Source organism: Lagenorhynchus albirostris, chromosome 10, assembly GCF_949774975.1.
Source record: "Lagenorhynchus albirostris chromosome 10, mLagAlb1.1, whole genome shotgun sequence".
Lineage (NCBI taxonomy): Eukaryota > Metazoa > Chordata > Mammalia > Artiodactyla > Delphinidae > Lagenorhynchus > Lagenorhynchus albirostris.
Window position 1 is genome coordinate 73,387,455 of NC_083104.1, and position 21,240 is coordinate 73,408,694.

At 37.2% G+C, this 21,240-nt stretch overlaps 1 protein-coding gene across 5 annotated transcripts in view; it reads right to left on the reverse strand.

The window, feature by feature from the left end:
* Positions 1 to 21,240, reverse strand: part of SUPT3H (SPT3 homolog, SAGA and STAGA complex component) — a 449,170-nt gene that overhangs the window by 86,251 nt on the left and 341,679 nt on the right. The gene's annotated exons all lie outside the window — the stretch shown is intronic.

The following is a 21,240-nucleotide window of genomic DNA, read 5'->3' on the forward strand; positions in this document are numbered from 1 at the left end:
TCCCATTGGCTCTGCCTTACTCTGAGCTACTATTTTCTTTAAAATATTTAAAAATAGGTAATACTTGAAATTGGTTTAAAAACTTCAAACTATAGCAAAGGGTAACATTAAATAGTACGCCTCCCTCTCATCTCTGAACTCACTCATTGACAACCACTTTTACCTTCCAGATAATTCTTTGCATATACAAGCATATGTGTATAGACAAAGACATATTCGTATAGACAGATATTCTCCTCAATTACTCCTCTTAATATAAATAATAACAGAATATACCTTTCTGTTGCTTTATATCTTAGGTTTTTTTGGTGGTTGTTTTGGTTCAGTTACAAACATATTTTTGGAGATGATTTTTCTATCTTTATCATGTGTTAAATTCACCATCCATATTTGGGTATATTTTTGGTCTTTCCAGGCTTCTCAATTAATCTATATATGCACCAACATCAAACTTTGAATTACTATAGTTTTGTACTATGTTTTAATATTTGGCCTGGCTAATTAATACTCCCTCCCCCGATTATATTTTTTGAGGATTTTCCCGGCTATTCTTACCTATTTGATTTTCTATATGAACTTTAGGATTGCCTATTTAGTCCATCCCCCACTTCAAACTTGGATTTTAAAAATTGGGGTCAGAAGTGATGTATCTTTATTTATGTCTCACACAATCCTATAAAGTAGGTACTCAGGTTAAGTTCTACCATATGCTATGCTAATATAATATATACCAATTATCTTAAAATTTACATTTATCTAGCATTTTACTATTTACGAATATTCACTTTTATCATGTCCTTTAATCTTCTTAACCACTCTGGGACTCAGCAGGACCTATATTATGACTCACATTACAGATGGAGAGAGAGGCTCGTGGACTTGTCCTCATGGCTGGGGGGCGAGGGTTCTTCCCCCCATACCATAGGCAGTGTGCACTGTGATTCTCCAAGGAACATTTTACAGACAGGGATGGTTTTAGTTTTAGTGTCATGCTACATTTTAGAAATGTTGGCAGACTATCAAATTATTAAACTTTTAATGAAGTTTAAAACTTATAATAATACTGGCATGAACACAGCGAAATTTGAACTCTCACAAATTGCTGGTGGGAGAGTAAACTGGCATAGCCCTTTTAGAATGCATTTGGGCGATACATACCAGAGGTCTTAAAATGTTTTAGAGGAAAAAGAAAACTGCTACTGGGATTTCTGGGCCACAGGCTACACTTCCCTCCACTGTGACCTCAGATCCTTTGCTGCAGTTGGGCCTGTTTCCTCCCTGTCTTCTGAGTGCCTGGAGCCATGGCTCATCTCTCCCCTATGTGCAGAATCTCCCTGCCTCTTCCTTCTTCTTCCTGCCTCTTTTCCCTCAGACTCTGAATCCTAGGGCTGTGAAGGCCTCACTGAATTCCCACCTCCCCTGTTTCCCAACCTTTCGCATTAGCTTCTCATTCTTACGTGCCTCTACCCCTTTCCCAATCTGGTTATCTTCCAAAGCTTCTCCACCACATATTCTGCTGGAAACAACTGTTTATTTCATATAGTTTATACTTCAAAATTAATATTGTTCTCCAAATTAAATGATAAACTTTTTCAAACGATGCCTATCCCCTTACTCACCCCATAGAATTTAAGTAACTTTTCCAGAAATAACAACAAAACAAATAAAGTGATAAGAGATTCATTGAAATGATTTTCTTAGAATAATATACCTTGATCTATAATAAACAGAAAATATTTTCTACAGAAATTAATTGTAAGATTATTTGTTTGTGAAAATTCTCCTTCATAATTAGGCAAATATTTTCATTTCCTTGTTTGAATTTACCTTTGATTTAGAAAACTATTTTCTTTTAAATTAAAAAAAAGTTAACTTCTTTTATAAGTGAATTAGCCAAACTTAGATATAATTTTTTGGTAAGCTTTGTTACCATTATTCACAATAATCAATAGTTCATACCAAGTAACTTGTGGATAGCACAATTTAAAATGGATTTCTTTTTCCTCCAAAGACCTTGGTTTATTCTTGATTTGAGAAACTTCTGTCATTCTCTTTTTGGTGCATCTTGTATCTTCTCATTATCATTCGATCATTAAATAGAATCATTTTAACTGTTTTTAGTCAGCATTCCCACCATGTGTTTGACGGTGATTGCGAGGTCAAATTTGATATCTATTTCATCAAGATGTTCTTTCTTTGGGTAGATCCAGAAAATATCATAAGTAACCTTCAAATTGTTCCAAAGAATGTCACTGTTACTTGCAGAGTCGTGACCACAACTTCCAGTAACAAATTCAAAAGACTATGCATTGCGCAAAGCATAAAAAAATACTATGGGCATTTTTCCAAAATTCTGTCATGTATACCTTTTTCCTTTACTAGCTGTGTTAATACCATTGTGATGGCCTTGCCCTTGATATGTTTTTAAATTATTTAAATAAAATTAAAATTTCTGTTTTAATTTTTTGAGAATTTAATGGAATCATTATATATTGTTATTAAGATAAATATATTTGCAATGTGAATGTTTAATGCCCATCTAGTTGCCAATATAAAGAATGACTACTAAACTTCATGCACTTATTATCTAGACCTACAAATATAACAACGAATTTAAGAGTAACATGAGTCATACTGTTTTTCAGCCAACACACGCAACCACTGTGGATACTGTTTTAATTTATGAGTATATACTGAATCTTGAACTAGAACATGAAGAGAAGGAGGATTTGATGAGTTAATTTGCCTTTTCTCTTATTAAAAGCTTCTGCAGCTCAAACCCTCCTCTTACTCTGACTTAAGCAACATCCCCCCAAGACTCTGGCAGCAGCACAATCCAGACCTTCATGGCATTCAGCAGTGGCTGCCGTTTTTGGGGGTGGGGAGAGTGAAAAATAGATATAACAAAAAAATTGCCTTTTTAACCAGTTTTAAGTGCATAATTCAGTGGCATTAATTATATTTACAGCATTGTACAACTATCACCACTATTTCCCCAAATTTTTCATCACTCCAAACAAAAGCTCTGTACCCATTAAACAATAATTCTCCCTCTCCTCCACCCCTGGAAACTTCTAATCTACCTTCTGTCTCTATGAATTTGCCTTTTCTAGATATCTCACATAAATGAAACCATGTAAGATATGTCCTTTTGTGTCTGGTTTATTTCACTTAGCATGTTTCCAAGGTTCACGGCTGAATGACAGTCCACTGTATGCATACACCACATTTGTTTACTCATCCATTAGCGCTTGCCTTTTGATTAAGGGCATGGTATGGAGAAGGGGGCCTGAGCAGTGTTTGTGATAGGAGGTTCTCCACACAATGTGGGGTCTAAGGCAGGAGGTCTTCCCACCAGGGTTTAGGGAGAGTACTGCTACCCCACAAAAATCACCGATGGAGATTCTTGATTAATCCAGCTGTATGTTTCCCTCTGAATTCCTAAAGCACCTGTAATCAATGAAGTAAAGTGTAATATTTATCTACAGAGTTACTGTTGCCCCTCCCCACCCCCAGCTGAACTTCAAGCTCTCTTTCTATTCCCAGGCGTTGGTGCTGGTAGTTAACAGAGAAGGAAGTGAAGACTGGCTCTCAGCCTGCCCGTTCCTGCACTAGGTGATGGCTCTCAGGAGATGTTCATTTTTTTCCTTCCTCTCTTCACCAGTGTCTAACACGGCACTAACCACATTACCAGGAATTCAAAACTATAGCTGATGAATCAATTAAATGGAAAATGATTTCTTCCTAACAAAATATGTGAATTACTCATGACGTTTATTCCTCCCTGCCTATCAGGGGAACTGATTTCCCTGCCCGGTGAGAAAAGTCGAACAAACATACCCGTCAGGGAAAAGACAGAGGGCGCAGAGAACTGGGTTTCCTAATTATATGCAGGAGGGGTGATTTCTTTTCCTTCCCAAGTCTTATCTCCATCTGCCTTTGGAACAGAATCACCATCCTTCCAGCTGACAGTGTACATCAGGACATATACTCCTTTGTGCTATTCTTCCTTTGTTACAATCCTGAGAATTCGATTTCTCCCAAAGCAGAATCACAGCATCCCTGTGGATGTCTGCTTTTCTTTGGCATAAAAAGAAAGATGAATTCTCCAGTGAGGAAATGTGAAGCTTCATCTTCAAACTGTAGCTGTCCAGTGATTTTCTTTAGTCTTCTAGCACAAAATATTATCTGCTGGGAATGTATTTCTTAATGGGGCGAGAGAAAAGCTGATCACTAAGAATGCAGACAACTACAGTCTGTGTGGGAACCTGACATATTTCATGGTAGCATGCGAAGCTGTTATCCAATGAGAAAACAGTTCTTCCAAATTTGAAAACAAGATGTCTAGACTCTTTTCCTAATTGATGGCCATGCATAAAAATGTATCATAAAAATGTGTCTGAAACTGTACAGGAGCATACCACTAACAAAGGCACTTTTATCAAAAACGTTAGGCTGTGTCTATGGGAATTCATAATCATCTAACAAACAGATGCATCTTAATATCCAAATAACTCTGTTATTTTTGGGTTCTTCACATCTTATTTTCTGAGTGGTTATTTCTGGTGCCTATAATTTTTCAGCCAAAAGCTTCCTGAATGGATAGCGATGTTTCATGCCACCTCTACCAGGGTATAGTTCCATATTTATAATTGTTATTAAAAAAAACCCAACCTATTAACTATCAACTTTAGTCCTCCTTAAATGTTATCAGTTTAATAGCTCATAAAATAGCCATACCAGTAAAATCTGACTTCATCTACAAAGAAGAATTTTCTATAACAAGGCTACTTCTAGAGCCCAATAATTGGGCATTGCTTTCCTGGATATATATATAAAAATATATATATAAATCTTGCCATCAAGAACAATTATGTAGGGCTTCCCTGGTGGCGCAGTGGTTAAGAATCCGCCTGCCAATGCAGGGGACACGGGTTTGAGCCCTGGTCCGGGAGGATCCCACATGCCACGGAGCGACTGGGCCTGTGTGTCACGGCTGCCGAGCCTGTGCTCTAGAGCCCCTGCTCCACAACAAAGAGAAGCCACTGCAATGAGAAGCCTACACACAGCAACAAAGAGCAGCCCCCGCTCTCCACAACTAGAGAAAGCCCGCGCGCAGCAACGAAGACCCAATGCAGCCAAAAATAGTAAATAAATTAAAAAAAATAACAATTATGTAAACAAGATTAGTTTCTGTGATAAAAAATAACAACTGTGAGGATTGGATGTTTTATATATATTATCTAATTTCCTAAAACCACTCTGCAAAATGATTGAAGAGTGATGTTAAAAGAAAATCCTTGCAGCCTTACGACCGATAGCAAAATTCCTTCTTATTGGTTATGTGGGGCTTTGTTCCTCATTGCTGATCAAGGTGCAGAGTGCAAAGGTCAATCAATTAAACAGGTATATGTTAGCTCTGATTATGGCTCCAACATGATGCTAGGAGCTGAGCTTCATACTTTCCCAATACCTAAGAATTCTTCAATATGACTGGTACATAACTACCCATCGAATAAATTAATTTTAAAATAGATACTGCTGATGAGATAACTTGGGCATTATTTTCCCTTAGATTCCAGAGGTATCAATGATTAATGCTGGATAGTAATAATGAAGCAACCATATTATTCTTTTTACTGCCCTGCGGTGATCTATAAACTGTTTAATCAAAGGTAGTGGAGTATCCACATTTATAGGCTATACCAAGTTCAGGGGGCCTAAAACTGATCAGGGAAATTAAGATTGGACTTTGTCCATTGGAAGGTTGTTCTCTCTTCAGACCATCATTTCGTCCATCTGTCCATCCATACATCCTTCTTTTATGTTGAGCTCCAATTAAGCAGAAAGCATTGTACTTTACTGAGGGAGATACAAGATGGTTAAAACATGGTCGCTTGGTCTACTGCAGATAGGTCCTCAGTAGGTTTTGATCAGACTGGGAAATAAAAAGTATCTTGGAGGAAAGTGGGTCGAAGTTTAGAATTTGGCTCTAAAGGAGAAAACATTTCAGAGAGAGTCAAGGAAATAAGAAAGAGATGGGACTTGACCCTTTCTACCACGCCCTGAATCACCAGGAGCTCCCTGGGCTTAGATCTTTGCAAGTCTGGAAAGGTTTCCTCCTCTAGACCCCAACCCCTAAAAGTATGGGTGTACAGAAGCTGTCTCGAGATTAAAGTGGAGACAGTGACAAAATTCTTCCAAGCGAGTGTGAGAAATACTGCTACCAAAATTAGAAAGGGCCTCAGAGAGTTTGTTCATATAATATTATAGTATTTCTCTTTCCACGAAGGAGACATAAAGAAAAATTTTCAATTTAAGTTGGAAGAAAAGTGTGTAAGCATTAGATACTGGAATAACCTGGGAATAGAGATTTCACAGCTAAATATTTAGGAGGGTTTTGGAAACAGTATAAATTCTCATTTATCTTGAATAACTTAAGTAAGATCCTACTGAAATGGACTGAGAGAATGCACCAAGACCATACTAGTTACTAAACCTAAAGTATCATCACCAAACAATTTTGTTGAATTATGAATCCTTTCACCTAGATATCTGAAGTTAAATCTTCACATGGATACAAAATATATTTTTAAGAGAAGTCAATGACTCTCCTAGTAGAAGTTTAGGAATCAGTGAAAGCAGGAGTAGGAACTTTTCTAGGTAAGGGTCCTTCCCTGATCCTCAAGTTGGAAACATAATTAAAATCAGTTTGCAATGTACTATACATTTGATTCTTTCCTTTCAATCTAAATCTTCCAACCTCTCTAAGCTCTCATTCCTGGAAAAGCTTTTGGCAGTCACTTTTTGCAACCCACAATTTCTGTAGCTTTTCATCTTTTTACCATACTCTTTCTGCATCTAAGCCTCACTTCCCATATGTGGTCAGTAATGCCACCACCACCGGAAGTAAAATGGTCCTCAGCATGGGCCTGTTTGCCCATACAAGGGCAGAAATATGGGGCAGGAAAGGAGTCCAGCGGTCATGAATCTCAAGGTACTCTGAAACTATAAAGAACACGTTATTACCCATTTTATACATGTGAAACTGGACACAAAAACAGTAGGAATTCTCTGAAGGCTACAAAGAAAGCCAATCAGTGGGTGTGGGTCTCCACCCCAAACTCACATATCAGACTGGGCCTCCCTCTGCAGTTCTCAGAAGGGCATTGTTGGGAAACTAGCCTTGTCATCTCTACTCGAGTTCTGTTCAGATGATAATCATTTTAAAAGAAAACACTGTGTTTGCATTTTCATGTTCTATATTTTAGGCACAGTGCTAGGAGCTTTCAAGTGTTATTACTAAATATTGATATTTGCTAAAAATCGCTTATATTTTACGAATGATTAAACTGAGGCTCAGGCAAGTCATCTGACTCTAACCATCAAAGACAGCAGAATGTTAAACAGTGATTTCCATGAAACAGCATCAGTGAAATTTTCGGTTCATTTAAAACAATCTTTTAAAATATTTATTTATTTAGGATACTAATAATCATGCTATCTTCTAGGCTGTTGTAATGATTAAATGATATCATACATTTAACACCCTTAGAAGACACTTTTTATTTATATTTTTAAAATAAATTTATTTATTTATGTTTGGCTGCGTTGGGTCTTCGCTGCTGTGTGTGGGCTTTCTCTAGCTGCGGCGAGCGGGGGCTACTCTTCGTTGTGGTGCGCGGGCTTCTCATTGCTGTGCCTTCTCTTGTTGCAGAGCACAGGCTCTAGGCGCGCGGGCTTCAGTAGTTGTGGCTCGCAGGCTCTAGAGAGCAGGCTCAGTAGTTGTGCACAGGCTTAAGTTGCTCTGCGGCATGTGAGATCTTCCCGGACTAGGGCTCGAACCCGTGTCCCCTGCACTGGCAGGGTGAATCTTAACCACTGCACCACCAGGGAAGTCCCAAGACAATCTTTTTAAATGAGACTATATATATGTGTATGTGTATACATACACATACATATATAAATTAAACCTATCTAAAACACTATATATACACACATGTATATTTTTTAATCAAAGTGACATGTTAATGGAAATACATTGCTCGCATATCTGGTGCTGATTTCCTAACAACCGCAGTCCCCCACGTCTCTGAAAAGCACGCCAGGAGGATGACTGACTAAGCTGTGCAAATGTGACTGACATACTCCTGAGACATCTTTCACCTTGGCAGAAGACAGGGAGCCCCGCCCAAAGTTTTAGAAGTATAAATGAAGACTCCTGAGTGTTTTGGAATAAATACCTCCAGGCTTGGTGGGACCACAGCAAAGTAGCCTAGAAGCTCTACCCTTTGCTTCCAGTAGTTTGTGAACTATGACACTGAGATCTGTGTAATCCAAGTATTTGAAATGCTTCCACATCATTTCAAGTACAATCATGAAATTTAAAAATACTCCCCTATCACCACATGGAACAGAAAAAGAGCAGCTCTTTGCAAAGCTTTTTTAAGTGAGATATTTGCATGTCTAAAAGCTATTTTAAAAATTCTATCAGTATTGCTTTGCTCTGTCAGCACAGTACTGGCTTCCTAGTCAGCAAATTCACCGTAAGTATTAAGGTTACCCCCTGTGGTGATAGCTGGTAACCTGCAAGATCAAGTTAAACGGCATGTTCAGTGACCAAAGAACTCCTGGAAAATTCGTTCAAAATGATGCATCATTTTGTCAAACACTCTTAAGAATTAGCTTTTCAGGATGTCTCTTCAGAAACATGAAACCCCTCGAAACCACTACCACGAATAGCCAACATTTAAAATAACTGCCAAGCCACCTGCTTTTCTCCAGGAAACATCATAAAACTCACAAGTTAACAAAAGACTTTACAAAGTCTCAGTCTTTCTGATGAAGTTTACTTATTTTGTTTGAGAGACTTTATTTCCCCTTTTCTGAGCAATGAAAAGTCCTCACATCAGATTCAGCTCAAGGCACAGACTTATGTGTAAAAGAAGGTCTCAGAACAGAAGGGGATGCTAAAGAACACTTCTTTGTCACTTTGGTCTTGGCACAGTGTTTCAGATGGTATTCATTTGGAATAAAGAGATCGATGACATAACATGCCCAATCCTCCTCTATAAGTGGCTTTACTAGAAGTGGGTAAGGGCAGAAAAACATAAATTCATCTGTCTGTAGGCAACCCCAAACATACCAGCTCGTCTTGGAGTAATTTAACCAGTAAGATGATTTAGAGGACAGTTCAGTGGCACCATTTTTGGAAAGTAAAAGCTTAGCAGAAGGAGCATAAATCAAAGGTGACTGGCAGGTAAAGGATATACGCAGCAATCAGCCAAACCACGTGCACACTGGCGCAAATTCAATAAGATCATTTATAAAATTTTTAAGTCAGGAGTACACAAAAGGGGGTCTGGTGCTAACTAAATCCACAGATAGCTTACATGCCACTGAAATAAACACTTCCAGATGCGGGTGTACAAAAACCTTTCACAGAAAGAAATGTTTTCTTTCATAAATCTGAAGGAGGGAGTCATAGCAGGGAAGGGCAGAAAGTCTGAAATTGAGACTGTGCTTCTTACAGATGGACGTGTTGTTGAGGAGGGAGTGTAGGGTGAGGATGAACTGCGCATAGCGCGTCTCCATTTAGAAGCATCACTACCATCAGTAAGACTGGATTTCTGTTAAAACAAGGGGAAGATGCTAATGACATATCATTTCATCAGTCCTCCAAAATCTGGTGACTGAGTCAGTGCTGCTCCCATTACTTCCCTTAGTTTCTTTTTTTGGGGGTGGGGTGGGGAAGAGATACTGGGGTCACACAGAGATGAAAGCCACTAATCAAAGTTTAGAAAAACGATGCTTTGGAACTTACACCAGCACAAAGCTATTGGAGGCATGGCTTTAATGATGAAAATATTTTCAAAATCTGCCTTGCTTATAGTCATCTTTCAGGAATGCGTGACCAAATTCATTAATGGATTAGAAAGTCAATTTGCTCATCCAAACAGCATAATAATTTGTGGGACTTTCTGGTCATATATCTAAACACTCCCAGAAGTTCAAACAGAAAGCTAGAATGTCTGTGTTTGTTTCCTTTTTTAGGTTCAGCTGAACTATGCATTGAGCTTTCCCCCCTTCCCCCAAGGAAGTCCTCTTGAAATTAGTTCTCTTGTTGAATCTTTAAACTTCATGCAAATTCTCTGTAAGCATCTGAGTAATGAATTTATTCTTGAGACTACTTCTAATTATCTGTTTTATGCATTGACCCAAATTACCAACTTGTCATCTACTATTCGTCTTTCGTTCAGGATCTTGTTCTACTTATTCTTTATGCCAAGTATCACTTGAATACATTCCATCTTCTCTGGTCTCAACATCACCGCCTCAACAGAGGCTTTTCTGCCCTCTTGCCTGCAATACTGCGGCGGCCACCCGATTGATCGCTCTGCCAATTACATCTCCTAACTCCAGTCCCTCCTCCATCCCATCAGCTGAGTTATTTTTTTAGAATACAAATTTGTTCATATCAATCCCTTGTTCAAAAACTCTAAAATCACTCCTTGATGACCGTATCTGTTGTTTAAAAAGAAATTTTCCAAACTAAATCTTACTGAAAACTCAATATTTATCAGAGATAAAAATTGATCTGTATTAATTAGGGAAAACTCCTTATTATTTTGCAGAATACCTGTAAAATAAGTCCGGGTTTCTGCGGAGCACGGTTAGATAACTGCTGGCCTGCGTCATGAAGGCCACGTGACTCCAAGTCCCGCTCACATTGTCATCAGCCTCCCTTTGATGCTTCACCTCCCCTCAGTGGACTCCTCGGTTCCTCACCTTGGCCCAAACAGCCACTCTGCTTTCCTGCATTTCCCCCCCGCTTCTTTCTGCCTGAATTATTTTTTCGCAGTTCTCACTCATTTCCCTCACCTCTGTCTCATAAACTCAGTTCAAACGTCAGTGATCCGAGGAAGCTTCCTTGACTTCCTCAGGCAGATCTCGGTCTCCCCTGCGCCAGAGGCACTGTGTCCCACCCCCCACCCCCCCTCCCCCGCAGCTACAGTGCCAACCACACGGCAGTGCTTGTACACACATCTCCTTCACTAGACCGGAACACCCAGCTACTCATCTCCATATCCCATAGCCCCCTTTCAACAGATTTCTAAAACAACGCTTGGCAATTGTTCATTGAATTAATAAACGGAGATACCAGAGCTATAAGGATCTTAGGCCACGTAGGGATGTCGCCACTGTCCTTCCACTTCTAAATCATGTCTACTTCAATCTTACCAATGAGGATTCGGCCACATGGACTGTCATTACCTAGTCCAAACTCAGAAAGGAAGTACTGTCCTTTGTATGTGAAGGGTGTCTCCATCTCTCAGGAAGGCAGGTACTTCGCACTGTTTTTCGGCAGCTGCAGGGGACAGACTGACTTGGAGCAGTACAGTCTTGCCTTGCCTCCTTATTCATTCTTTCTCTTAATCATTTGTGAGCTGGTTGTGTGGGTGAAAGATACTGCTGCCACCAAACGGAAGTGTAGTTAGTTTACCCACATGAGGATCAATCCCTAATGCTGTCTTCTTTAGACAGTGGCTTCAGAGAAAAGCACAGTGTGGAGCCTAGGCTGGTTTTCTTCCTCCTCTCCTCTCCTCTCTTTTTTCTCCTCTTCTCCCCCACCATCCCCTCCCCCGCTTTTTTAAACACCAAAAGTTTGCTTCAATGAGCAATGTTGTCAACTATAACTTATTTACTTATTAGGCTCTTACCTAATTAGTCCAGAATACGGGCGTGGGTGTTTTAGGTTAGATCAGGAATGTAGAATTAAATCGGAGCCAGAAATATAGTCTCTAACTTCTCTCCTGGAAACTATAAAACCTGCACAAGTGTTTGCATTGGAATCGACAGGAACCTGTGGGCCAGGCTGTGAGCTTCAGGAGCCTGAGAGGCAACTCAGGTACTCCTTCCCTGGTATTTCCAGCAGCGGCACAGCTGCCCAACTGTCACCTTGAATGCACCTGGGCAAATTCAGACACTGACACTGGGCTCTGCCCTCGTGACCTCTGCCAACTAATCAGCCAAAATATTTCCAGATCTGGAGCGCCTACTCTGCATTTTGGGTATATGCCCAGAACTGCAAATGCACTCCAGTCAGGTGGGAGAGCCTATCCAGGTGCCAGGGCAAGAATTAACATCTGACTGACATATGGGCTATGAATTTTCTCCTCTCACAGCTTGGGGTCATGCAGAGGTGGTGTGTGGGAGTGGAATATTTGATCTGCACATACAGAGCCAAGGGGATTTGGTTTAAATCAAATCATAATTAAAACACCCGTCAGGAAAACAAGGCATAATTATTTTTTTCCTGCGTTTTTTTTCCTACCTTGGATACAGCCTTAAATATATGTTGGGCACAATAACAGCTAGGTATCAATTTTGTTTTTGGAAGGTGTAAACTTTCCACTTAAAACAATCCACTTATTATGTTGTAGGATTAACTCTGCAACTACATCAGTAAATTAAATGACAGTTCAATGATTATATCTGTGTGACTAAAGTGTGTAACACTATTTAAGAAATCATCAAAAAGTAAATCATCTCCAGTTCAACAGGCTCTCATCATGGCTGTTTGGAGGGACTTTTTGTCACACTATCAATAAAACAGTACCCAAATGTTTCACTTAAAACAAAACATGCTTATGACTGTTAGATGTTTCTGGCAATGGTTAATAAAGAATCTATCCCAATAAAACCATTGTGTTCTTTTCTAATATTCATCTAGTTTAGATATAAAATGTTAATTGAAAAATTTAAATGGTATTTTTGCTAGGTGAACCTGACCAATGTAATGTATTGAGTTTATGTCTAACTCAGTGTTTACAATCTTATTTATAGACTTAAAAGGAAAATTTCTTGCCATTTGCAGAGCATAATTTTTAAGTTTAGAAATATCTCAGCTTAGTTTAGTTCCTCCCAACTAATCTTCTTGCTGCTTTCATGAATTTGTGAGTTAAAAGAGTCCTGTGATTTTTTTTTTTTTTTAAAGAAAAAACAATTTCCTTTCGGGAGTCACTCAAAATATTTTTCTATTCTATCTTCATTCCCTCAGAAGACTGCAAAAACCTAGAAACCATAATAACACATTCAAATCTCAAGATGTGGTCCTTTTAGAATATTTTGCTCAAAAAGTTTCTCTTAGTTGTCAACTACTCCTTTCCTTGTACTCATGTTCAAATTCCTCTGTTCTCCATGATACAGCCTGCCGTTTACAACGCATAGAGATATGTTACCTTCTTGAACAACTTCAAATTCATGTCCCCCATTAGAGAACACTGATTGTCTCCTTTTCAAATTATATTCCTGAAAATTCTAGGATTCTCTGCAGGACTTTTAGGGGCCTCATAGATGTTTGACGAGAATGTCCATTTCCAACTTTTTGTGCTACTCGAAATAAAGGTTCTGTCATCTTCTGTTTTATATTGAACTTCCTGTAAATGTTTTGTTGTTTAGGAAATTATGTCTTGGAATTCTGGCCTGTTAGTTTTGTTGTTTGGTATTTAAAGCAGCCCGAATAAATCCTCTATGTAAAACTGTGCAAGTGAGTACGTCACCTTAGAGTGTGTAGCCCATGCTGAACTGAATGTGAGGTCTTTACTGCTGATATAAAAGTGAAGGCAGAAAAAAGCAAAATGTGTTTGAATAGTCCCTGTTTACTGAAGAGACAAACCAGCTGTTAATAACATCATAATTTTTAAAAATGGAACTGGATAACTCTTTGTAAACAAATTCACTGTCCCAATTTAAGGTGTTGCTGCAGAAAGTTCAAATGACATAAGATCTCTCTCCCCTTCTCCCTGCATTCTGCCTGATGATTAAAAAGCATTAACTAAACAGTTTTACAATGCAACATGATTATGCCAACACAGAATTATGATGCTGTGCTTACAACAGCAGAAAAAAGTATCAGTAATGAATTCAGCAAATTTGGATTCCACAGGCAAAGCAAAATAAACATGACCCTGAAACTTTAAACAAGTATTTTTCAGGGAAGGTTTTTCAGGTGACTGAGATTTTCTTTATGACATCTTTGAATAGCTTATAGTGTTTTTAAGATACCTTAAAAATATTTCCAGAAAACCATGAAGAGTTATATACTGGATAAGAAATCCATATATTGACTCCCTTTAAACATTATCAGTTTAAAAATGTGAGCACTTGTTAGATACTGTTAGTGAAACAACTTTTGAGCAAAAAATTCTTACTATTTCTCTTTTGAGCCAAGACTATTGGAGGTCTGTGTAGATCGTTATTAAAAACTGCTATATCTGTGAATGAAAACTTCTCAAATAAAGAGAAGTGAGTAAATAAAATACAATATGGAAATAAAGTAGATACTGTGATGAATATAACATTACATCATAACTTTGATTTTCAAACACCTTCACTATTCGTATTGAATGAGATTTTAAGAGTGGATCTTCTACGTACAGAGTTGCTGGAATATTTGATAAAGAAACGCTTCTCTTATGGAGGTTTAATACCTCTTGCAACACTTGTCTTCTACGCAATGTAGTTTAGGAAATGCTATCTCACATTTTCAGGATAAGATTGCTTAAACAGTTAAGAATAGAGGCCAGTCTGCAAAGATGGAGTTTAATGAGGAGGATTAGTGAGAATTCATTGAAGCCTGTGGTCCCAGTTAACCACAGAGTATTTAGCTCCTGTCCACAGATAGAGCTCTGGTACTTACAATGTAACCTTCAGCTGGTTACTTGATTTTTCTCTTAATATCCGTTTTCTCATCTACAAAGTGGGGATAACAACACTCATCTTGCTGTGTTATAAGAATAACACAATGCAGGTGAAAAGTTTCTTTAAAAATATTATATAAGTTATTATTTGATCACCCAACACTTTTCTCGGATTCTAATGATTTTCTCTCCCAAATTCTTCTAATGTTTTTATTACCACATTTCGAACATTCTATCCCTAATTCTAAATTGAACACTGTGTTAGTTGAACCATATAAAATTTCTGATACTCAACTGTTTATGACCTAGGGAAACTTATTTTATATAATTTGACAGAAAAAGTTTTATAACTGTAATTTCCGCCCCACCTTATTTTAAAATTAAAAACAACTAAATTACAATATTTACATTTTTTTCTAGAGAAGGCCCACTTTTAGGGTATTCTTATATGATAAATATACCACGTTAATTTTTTTCTGAGAACCAGTGGCCCATAACTATGAAAAAGTACTCGGTTCCAACCTATAACGATAGACTTAGTACTTCCAAAAAATTTATTGAGAAATTCTTACTTCCAGTAAAAAACAAAATTCTTAAAAAATATTTAAGAATTCGTACCCAGTTTCTAATTGGTATTTACATTTGAGAAGTACTCTAATATTTTGTGACATTTAATTTTCCAGGTTGAACACATAAAATGCAGACAAAACCTAATACACTCAAGACATAAGAATTATTCATGAATGTGAAATTCTAGATCAAAATAGTCAAAGCAATCTGCTATGCCATTTTTGTTTTGAAAAGTTTAATGTGAGGGATTCTTAAAGGAAATTTTTTATTTTGATCCTTATTTGTCTATTGTGAACACTTCTGAAGGACCAATGATATGAGAGCATCCCTAGCACCCCTCATAGACATATATACATCAAGCTAAATGGCCACAGTGGAAGAGCAGTCAGCTGAGAGTCAGGAGGCTGGATTCCAGGGTCAGCCCCGGCATTCACTTACAAGGTGCCACTGGGTACAAGGCAAAGCATCTCTGAGACTGAGTTTAACTGATTTTCTCAAGTCTTAGCCAGTTTTAAAATACTTGGCCAGCTGTCTCACAATTTAATACAGTTGAGTGGACTTTGAAGCCACTCACTTCTAGGGATGCATTTAAGGTACCATTCAGATGAATGACCATGCTTAAATGAGAAATTTTATTGTTTTGCTATTCTACTTCAATAGAAAGACACCTGATAATATGGAAGCTTAGGGGGGGTGAGATATTTTTCTACTGTGAATATCACTCAGGAGAAACTAAAATATATTTAGGCGTTATACACGGGATTATGTCATCCCATTTGGTGTACACAGTTTGCTTTCTCTGGCTTTCAAAATTATAGACCTGGTTTTCTATCAGCCATTTCCAGCACTTCTCGCTGAGCGCTGGGATTGGGCTTCAGAGTAGGTAACCATGGGCACCACCCACTGCTTGTACACAGCAAGGATCCAGATAAAACACATGTCTGACCATCTTTTTCATGATAGACAACACAGTCCACTGGGTTACTCTTTGGGGGTATTTTCTCTGAGAGAAAAAACAAAATGCTCTAACTATAAAAGTCTACTTCATTCTCAAAATTTTTAAATGCTTCTTCCTTCTAGACCCACATAATTATAAGAATTTTTTTAAAAAAACCATTACCAAAAGCATTTGAATTTTTAGGCTGCAAGAAAATACTCTTCAGTTAAATAATTAAATTCAATTAAAACAATTAAATACCAGTTAACTGTCTGATAGGACAATTCATTTAAAGCTTTCGCTAAACTTTTTTTTTTAGGCCCTGAAGCTCTTTTTAATATAAGTTTTATTTTATCCTTTATTTTTCTATATTTTCTTAATTTTCTAACATCCTAGCATTACTTTCATAATCAGTAAAATGAGGAAATTTTAAAAACTGAGAAAAATGAGGCCAGTAATAATTAATGTTTAAAAAATTATCACCAACTTTGATATACACATCAGTCTCTGAAAACCTTTTTTAGTAACTTACACAAATATATAAATTCATATAAACTGAATGTGATGCAGCTTTATAAATCTGAGGCCGTGCTGTCTGTTCCTTAGATTTCTATTTCACAGGAGCTAGTGTGCAAAAATCCAGTGGAAACTATGTACACTCAGTTACTGAGACCTTATTTTTTAACATGACAGTGGTGATAAAAAAAATCCATTAAAGTTCCTCAACCACGATTAATTCAAAAAGTGAAAATGAACATTAATTTATTCTCAAGAACAATAATCTTTAAATAGTATTTAAGTTTTAATGGTATAAATTGTAAGTCTGTAAAGAAATCACATTATAATTCGAGTTTTAGTTTCTTCTAGCATTACAAAGTGAGGCCTCTGTGTTTGTTTGTATGTCTGTGTGGTTGGTGGTGGGGGGAATGGTTTCTACTTTAGTCCGTTTGTATCCTTATCTGAAACCTTTTAGAAAATATACTACAGCTACTAGTGCTATGATGACTTCCACTATTATTAATATAATACATTAAGAGCTTACCATTCAAGTTCATAGTACTCGTTGGATTCTATCATGAGGTAGGTTCTATTCTACCAGAGACAGGTTAAGAAACTTCCTTACGTTACTTTGCTAGTAGGCGCAGAGCTGGGATCTGAATCTGGGCAATTTGGCTCTAGAATCAACAGTCTTAATCACCACACAATATAACCTCACGTAATGCCAACTACGATGAGTAAAAGGACAAGATAAGATGACAAGCATCAAAATGACTTAGGACACCCCCAGTTTGCATAAGTACTCTAAAGTAATGACTACACATTACAGACTGAAGCGATTTTCAGAATTATTTAGGAAAAAATAAATAATAAGCAAAAGGTAAACTAGTCTCTTTGAATGTTCTTTAGCATGTGCATATGGAAGATCAGGAATACAGGGGTGGGAACAGTTGCAAAAAAATCTAATGAAGAGCTTAATGTCAGGAAAATTACTTTAATCTTCTAGGTATGATACTCTCTTCTGATCTTCTGCATAGGATTAAGAATAAATAAGAACACAGAAAAGAAATAAGTCATCAATTAAAACCAACATGCCAAAGACAGCATAGTTATAATTGGTTGAGTGGGGATGGGTAGTTTATAAGTGTCTCCACAGTCCTCATATGAGTGGCAGGAAACTGATGTTTCCGTCATGAGGCCCCTTCTCTCTCCACTCCAGCAGCTACTCAGTGCAAAGCATTGTTTGTACTCTTTTCTCCCCTCCACCTAATGTGGCTTTAATTATTCCTTTCTTCTATCATTTCAACTAATTCCCAAGGGGAAGAACTCACTTACAATTCTTTATACAATAAATTGTATTCCTGAATTTGATCATCGAAAGTCATACAGTAGAAGACAGAATGACGCCTCACCAAAAGCAAATTTTTCTTGGCTTATTGACTGATGTTGGAATTCAGCTGCCATGAAACCTACTGGTTCAGTCATTTTAATTCTCCAAATCAATTTCAAATTATTGGGAATTAGCTATATATCAATCAAGTTACAGATATTCTAAATTAGACATCTCATTTATATATACATTAGACAAGCACTTGAGATTTAGAATGAAATGCTGCAAAGACAAAAATCTCTGTTTCAAAAATGTAAACTAGTTATTCATGGCCATTTTAGTTTACAAAGGAAATTTTATACTGGAGGTAAGTTAGTTCAGCCTTTCTGTATAAAAATTCAGTCTCAGTCTATGATTGCTATAGACACAGCCCACATGCCTCCTCTCAGGAGCCGCAGCTCAAAGCCTAGGAAGCAAAGTGTCCCCAGTGCAGCATAAAGTATCGTCTCAGGGAGTGGGCACCAGGGAACTCAGCATCAGCATCTCCCCAGCATCAGGAGCACCTCCTTTTAGCACTGAAGGTAGGAGGGATCCAGGACAGGTGTTCACACTGTTAACATACACAGTCTGCAAATCTATTCTACTTTAAAGAGAATTTTTAACTTTAAAAGGCAGATTTAAGTATTGTAATATATACCAAGAAACTGTGTCTGCCTCATCCTACTACTCATGACATAAAATGGAATAGGTATATTCAGCCCTGTAGGCTGGGCAAATTCTTATAACTCCAGGTAATGGAGTAGACCTTTCAAGGTGGGTCCTTTCCTAGGAGTGATGAAAACTCAGTGTCCTTCTGTGGTGGAGTTCTTTCTCATCTGCTGTTGATTTTGCTCGTCTGTTCTGGTAGCAGCTAAGTGAAGCTTCAAGACCATGGCTTATTTGTTCTATTTTCCAGATCTATTTAAACTAAGCATTTTAAAATTGCATTATTAGTTTTAAAAACCATATTGGTTATATGTTTGTTAGACAAAAATTAGCTTAAACTATATCTGAATATATATATTCTGAATATTTCAAGTATATTTCCTGACCATATACTACAATCTTAGATTATAAAAGCAATAATACATGAGTAATAGAGCATCAGGTTAGACATGGAAGAATGAATACACATGTACACACACACACACACACACACACACGTCATCAACCAAGATGGTTCTCAGGTGATCTGTCCAGTCTTTTTAAAAATAAAAAAACTTGAAGAATTAAACAGCTACCACTGCCACCACTTCCTTTTGAGGAAACATCACAGACTTCATGATTAGATTTTCCCCTTACATTAGATATATTTTCCTTTATTTAATTTTATCCATTACTTTTAGTTACCATTTTAGGTTATTTCTCAAAAATCCTGTTTCCCCTTGCTACCCTTTAATTACGTCTAGATATTATCGACTCTGTCTTTTTCTTCTCTCTCTGCTCCACTGCCTCAGCCTATTAGTCATTATTTGGCTCGTATCTATGGATTTGATATTTTTAATCCTTTGTTATAAATTGGTTCTTTCAACTTCAGTTGGTTCTTAAATTCTTCCAATCATCTCATATTTTTCTAAATTTCATCTCTTTTGGCTTATTGCTTTAAATAGCCTCACCTGTCATGTAGGAAAAAATAAAACAAGAGATATTGATTTCATTGTTTTCAATTGTAATAATCTAAAACCATTCATGCAAAAGGATATATTGCTTAATCAGCAACATATGATTAATATAAATAAGATAAATCACGTTCTTATAATATATGACAAATTTAAGATATTAGTCAGAAGTAAAAATAATTGTCACCATTACAAAAAGCTTCTAGAGACATATATAAAAAGCTTTGACACATTCTTGCTGTCACACGGAGAATGCATACAATTAACAATAACAATGAAAACAAAGAATGGTAAGAAAGCATTCTCTTTAACTGAAACATAAGAAAAAAGGAGATGTTATAACTTAGAAGAACTCATGACTCCTATCAACAGATAATAGTAAAATCCACTCTTAGGAAAAAACACATATTATTTTCTGTACATATGTATGTGTAATATTATACATATATATTCTGCTTTAGTATGTTAAAGCAGATGTGAGTCCAAAAAAAAACCTAACAGGGCTTCCCTGGTGGCGCAGTGGTTGAGAATCTGCCTGCCAACGCAGGGGACACGGGTTCGAGCCCTGGTCCGGGAAGATCCCACATGCCGCGGAGCAACTAAGCCCATGTGCCACAATTACTGAGCCTGCGCGCTAGAGCCCGTGAGCCACAACTAAGGAAGTCCGTGTGCCTAGAGCCCATGCTCCACAACAAGAGAAGCCACTGCAATGAGAAGCCCGCACACCACAACGAAGAGTAGCCCCCGTTCGCTGCAACTAGAGAAAGCCTGTGTGCAGCAACTGAGACCCAATGCAGACAAAAAAATTAAAAAAATAACAAAAAAACAAACAAATGGTAAATTCTACTGTTCGTTAGTCATAAATCAAACCTAACTTTCTGAAAATCAAACCAATTCCTTATAAACAGAGAAGGACTTGGAGAAAGTTATACTGACATGAATAAAGATTTTTTTAAAAAGGGCCACAAGATGAGCACTTAATTAAAACACACACACACACACAGACACACACACATGGATACACACACTTTCTTTAGGCTGTTGAAATATAAAGTCTTTAATTCTCCATTAAAAAAAAACCAAAACAAACCTTGATTATAAGCTTTAAAACCATTTGAAGATGTGGAAGACTGTCTGCCTTTCAGCCTACTTCAAAGCCAGTAAAGAAATCATTTCTTCTTCTTCCAACTCAAAGTATGTTTAGGAGCAGAACATCTGATAGAAGTGGTATTGCCAATCTAACCAATTTTAAAATATAAAGTGTTTCTAGCAATATTTGGATACATATAATTTGACAAAAAAAGTTTTATAAACCTAAGCTTTAAAAAATAGAAAATATAAGCCCCAACAAAAAAAGCATAATTTGTAATTGAAAGAAAATAATATTTTGTAGAAAAAAAGTTGTCCTTCCAAAAAGAGACAAAAATGACTAACTTTTATTTCCCAAGAGAATTATGCCACTTTTATACAACAAAATTACAGTCACCACAAATTGCTTTCAACAATTCCACTGCTGCTTCATTTGACCACTTGAAAATCAAAATT